Below are 5,410 nucleotides of genomic sequence, written 5' to 3' on the forward strand. Positions count from 1 at the left end.
AGAGAGAGAGAGAGAGAGAGAGAGAGAGAGAGAGAATGTCCATATGAGTATGATGCTGTGTTCAGCATGTCTGGAAATGACCCTTAGTTACAAAAACATCAAAGTGAGCTTAAAAACCTTACAAAAATCTTAGAAATCACCATCTGATAGAAGGCATCACACACACACACACACACACACACACACACACACACACACACACACATTCACATCCCAGGTTAAAAATGCAACTCAAGCTTTGGGCTTTCCATTTTTGCGCATTGGCCACCACATAAAAGGGAGCTCAATTAAAAGGGAGTTCATTGTGCAAGAGAATGCCATAAGTCTTTAAGCGGGACCGGCGCTGGAAATCAGGGCTTAGGGTTTCAAAACAGTGCTGAGACCGCGGGGCTGTGCCCGGCTTTAACCCCCGATCACGACCCCCTATAGCTCTCCATGGCATATTTCGATACACTTTCCTTAATGAGTTTTTGCTGTGACTTTCAAGCCCCTTTCTCCACTTTGCTCTGCCATTACGAAACATGTCCACACTTCAAGGATGAGAAGGAATTTTGTCTCTGCACTCTGTAGACGTTGGCATTTTCTGACAATGTGACCAAAACAGGTAGGCTAAAACGACGTTAAAGTTAGTTCTGTCATTTATATGTCTGTAATTGTGCATTATCTAAACACAACGACATCCGATCTCCTCTTTTACAAGAACAAAAATAGCAAACATTGCGATAAAAACACCCCTCCAAACTTCGAAACAGCAGTGGAACAGATACATCAAAGTATTCCGATTGGCAAACACACACACACACACACACACACACACACATGCACACACAAACTCACCTTCAGCCTATATAGTGTCTGTGAGACGGAACAACGTGGCTGTTTGGCGCGAAGCAGTAAAGATTTACTCCCATGCCTTGTTATGAAGTCGTGTTGTACGTCTTTTGTAGTTTGTGTAATATGTGCTTGAGGGAGGATGCAAGCTGCTGCGAGGTGTAGGCTATACCGCACGGCGGTGCTCAACATGTCACGCCTCCATCATCATCAGCACACACACACACACAGGCGCGCGCGCGCGAAAGCTTTCGACACCTCGGCCTCAAGAATAAGGTGAATACAAGTCTCTCTCTCTCTCCCTCCCCGCTGCCCCCCCCTCTCTCTTTGTGTGTTTGCAGGCTTGGGCGTTATATAATGTTTTGGATCTGGGCAAAATCTTGCCGAGGCTTTTATATTGCATCAGTTCATTAGTGACCCTCTCTTCACACATATTTAAGCGTCTCTCCCACACGGGCGACAAGCGCCAGGGAAGGGCATACATTATTCAGAACTTCTCCCTTAATTAGACTTAGGCACTTTTTCTTTATCTCTGTGTTGCTCTGTGCCCCCTGTGCGCGTTCTCCGGCTTCCTCTGTGATGTTATGTGTGGGAAACCACACTGAGGGAAAATATACGCCTTTTTCCCCCAGAGAGATTACATAGTCTACACCTACTTAACTTGAAGACGGAAAAATGCAGAGAAAGAAAAAAAAAGAGAAACTCTCCTACCTCTGTTAAAATCACTCCTTTCGGCGGCTGAGAATAAGTCAGGGACAGCAACAAAACGAGGTGTCAGGTCGCGTTAGGAGGATTTTGCACTTTTTTTTATTAATTTACAGTGGAGCATCACGGCGTGAGGCCTACGGGAGCTTTGGGGCGCGTTTTGCAGCGCGAGGAGAGGCAACGCTTGTGGCACTGACTGACACACAGCTTTGTGTGGGATTCATAAAAGCATCTGTAGGCCGAAAGTCGATTTTAACCGAGAGAGACAATTTTGCTGAGGGCAGCTTTCAAGTCAAAGTCGTTACAAAATGTAAAGTTGTTGCGTGGAAGATCTATAGGCTATCTATCTGTTGATTATCTATATATCTATCGATCTGTATATATCTGTCTGGATCTGTAGGCTATTTGTGTAGGCCTACAAGTAGCCTAAGTAAGCATATCTCTGTATACACAAACGTACTTTTAATTCATATTTAAAAAAAACAGCAGCTCTGTCACTGTCAACACTGTCAATTGACTCCACACTGGAAGTGTACGATTGTGTATGTGAAGTGTAGTGCACTTCAAAGTTGACACTAAAAACAGTGTAGGTTGATGACTACAGCGATATCTACTTCATATAATCTAGTTATAGAACATTACATATTACTCCCAAATAAATACATATTACTCTCAAATAAAATATTAAATAATTCCACATTCCAATTCCATAAGCCACACCTTGCCCTTGGTTATAACATCAGAGTGACTGTGGTAACTGCAAATATCAGTCTTACAACTGCATACTCCAAAAATAAGACCATCTATGGCAGGGGTCTCAAACACCCGGCCCGCGGGCCAAATCCGGCCCGCGTCCGGCCTAATTCCGGCCCGCGACGTATGTCAAAATAATAATGTAATCCGGCCCTTGAGACTTTTTAATTGCGGCAAACAACGATACTGATTAAAATAGACGACAGTTCCAAGTACGGTGACAAATCTCTTTGTACTCTGCTCCACTATGTGCTAGACATCCAGAGCTTCATTCAAACCCAAAATCGCTGCGCAAAGTTTTCAGGAAATACTTGTATTACACGCGAGAAACAAAGACGTGCATTTGTAATGACGCGGAAGCGATGCAGGTCATAGTGTTGCAGAAATTGAAGCAGAAATAGGCCTACACCAAATGTTGAAAAACGTTTACGTGTGATGAAGTCTTAGGTAGGCTATGTTATTCACCTATTCTAAATCTGAAGGAGAATATCCTTTTGGAGATTATGATCGATCGTCTATTGAATGGAGGTGCGTCTGCGTGTATACGACGGTGTCCACTATACCATGCTTATTTCGACCCTCTGCCCAACATAGCTTGGAGGTTGCAGAGGTAATCTTGATGATAGTGTCCGTAATGGACGTGGTACAGACAGCAGGGCTAGTAGAAATAGGGCTCAAAAATACATTTTTTACAGTAGGACTTTATCTCTGACCACTTTCAAGCCATGGCCTTTTGACATTTTGATATAAAAATCCAATGGTGTTGCTTCACACCAAATATTTTTATTTGGTGTGAAACACACACATACCTGTTTTTATCCTTTTCATTTGTTTTATAATTTGTATTAATATTTATTTTATCATTATTTTATTTATAAGCTAAGGTTGCTAGCACAGGTGTCTAAAACTAGATAAAAACACTTGCACTTTCTGTTTGCATTGTGGTATTTGAAAAAAAGAACATCGCATTTTCAGAAATAGCCGGCCCTCCAATCAGATGACGTTGGCAGAATTGGCCCCCAGCTCATTTGAGTTTGAGACCCCTGATCTATGGTATAGGTGTACTTTATCCTTATGGGCCTACACTTTAGGTCTTCAGTGATACAGTGCCCCCTAGTGTGGCACAGGATTATGCACATTATGCACATAAGTAGGCTGTACAGGCAAAGTCAAAATCAACATCATTTTTGATTTAACCCTTCAGCAGGTTTTTTTTTTTCAACATTGTAACATAAGATTCTGTTCCGCAAAAATGTAAGGTTCTAAAATTGAATTCAATGAACCCAGATATTCTTTAGAATGTTCAATTTCCAACATTCCTGTCACACCGGAGTGATTGTACCGGCTAAAGGATTAATAGTCCAGGCGGGCAAAGTAAGGTCTGACCCACAAATAATTGCAACAGAATTTATTTGCAATGTATTTTCATTTTTATATTTCAATTAGTGATCTAAACACCATAGTAAAAGTCCATGAAAATCCAGTTGGTGGAAATATGTTAAATGTGTCCTCTCCTAGCACTACTTACAACTAGCCTTGCTAATTCTAGCACTTATCACCTGACTAGAACTGACACTTGACTGTATAAAAATAGCACTCACTGATGCACTAACTTGTTCTTATTGTACTATACCTTTAAATTGTTTACCATGTTGTGAGTCTCTTTGGTTAATAAGCGTCAGCCAACTGTGAAGGTTGTTTTTATTTATTATACTTCAGCAAATACTGACAAAACGGTAATAAGAATGTTGTAGGATAAGCATTCTAAAGAATATCAGACCCCATCTAACATAACATGGAATTTGCAAATTTGGAGTCTGTTTTTACATTATGGCCCTTTGAATCAATAAAAATGGTTGTTAAGTCTTTAAATAGAGCCAGTGTGTTTTTGCATGTACTGTGGCCACATAGTTCACCGAGAACCAAACAACAAAGTGTATAGGGATTCGCCTACTGTGGTATAGAGTAAGTAAGTATACATATAAGTATATAAGTATATACTCTTTTGATCCCGTGAGGGAAATTTGGTCTCTGCATTTATCCCAATCTGTGAATTAGTGAAACACACTCAGCACACAGTGAGGTGAAGCACACACTAATCCCGACGCAGTGAGCTGCCTGCTACAGTGGTGCTCAGGGAGCAGTGAGGGGTTAGGTGCCTTGCTCATATGTTTTTGGCCATTGACCTATGCACAAATAATTCCAATTGTGACAATGTTCCACCACTTAGATTTTCATGGCTTTTGGTATGTGATATGAAATATGAGATTTTTTCTCACAGATTGCCTACTATAGGCCTTGCATGTAGCATGTAGGCAAAATAACAAAAAATTTAACATAAAAGAGTTAAAGGGCATATAAGTGGAAATTTAATAATTATATGTCTCTGAACTTCAAGGACAAATAACTCCAAACAGGAGTCAGGGCTTTGAATGTGCCTGGCCATAATATTACAGTTTTTCCCAGTCGCTTTGGTGCATTTCTTGAATCAAGACGCACAAAAGTGGGATTATTTTTCAAAACTATAAGTGCAAACTGCACCACATAGTGGATAACCTGCAAAAGCACATATCTTGCTCAAAATGATTAGTTTATGCCTCAAAAGCAAATATTTATGCCAATGAAATCAATCAAAGTGACAAGTCATGATGCCATTGTTTATGTCAAGATAGTCAAATTGTTTTGTCTTGTTGTCAATATGATAGTTTACTATGTAAGTGTTTTCTAATGAACTATGTGCAAGGCAGTACTGTTTTCTATGTCAAAACTACAAAGTTGCACATTATTGTGTGTGGAGGGGGTTGATTGCAAGACCGTGGATATGTTTCAAAGTTTTTTTACTGTTGACAGACATTGTTATAAAGCAAAGAAAGGTTTTTACAGCATTGTGCAAATGATAAAACACCCCTTGGTTAGAGCTGTGCACCACTGTACATCTTTCTATACATCCTGACACTTCTGTCTGTCAGGTCACATATATTTATATACTGTATGCTAGATAGACTACTAGTTATGACAACTAGTTCAACGCATTTGCATGTAATGACACAAGCAATTAAATAAGGCCAATTTGTTTTATGGGGTAGGGCTATCCAGCAGGGAACAGTTTAGTGCATTTTGA

At 40.3% G+C, this 5,410-nt stretch overlaps 1 protein-coding gene across 1 annotated transcript in view; it reads right to left on the minus strand.

Moving 5' to 3' along the window:
* prkcq (protein kinase C, theta) overlaps positions 1 to 970 on the minus strand; it is a 29,659-nt gene extending 28,689 nt beyond the window's left edge. The window contains exon 1 of the mRNA XM_076296918.1: positions 838 to 970. The gene's annotated coding sequence lies outside the window, so the exon portion shown is untranslated. The remainder of the gene's footprint in view (positions 1 to 837) is intronic.
* Positions 971 to 5,410: the final 4,440 nt, after the last annotated feature.

This window comes from Alosa pseudoharengus, unplaced genomic scaffold (genome assembly GCF_046254945.1).
Source record: "Alosa pseudoharengus isolate Yale_2024_CS ecotype anadromous, Long Island Sound unplaced genomic scaffold, YU_APseudo_1.1 YU_APseudo_1.1_scf_20, whole genome shotgun sequence".
Lineage (NCBI taxonomy): Eukaryota > Metazoa > Chordata > Actinopteri > Clupeiformes > Clupeidae > Alosa > Alosa pseudoharengus.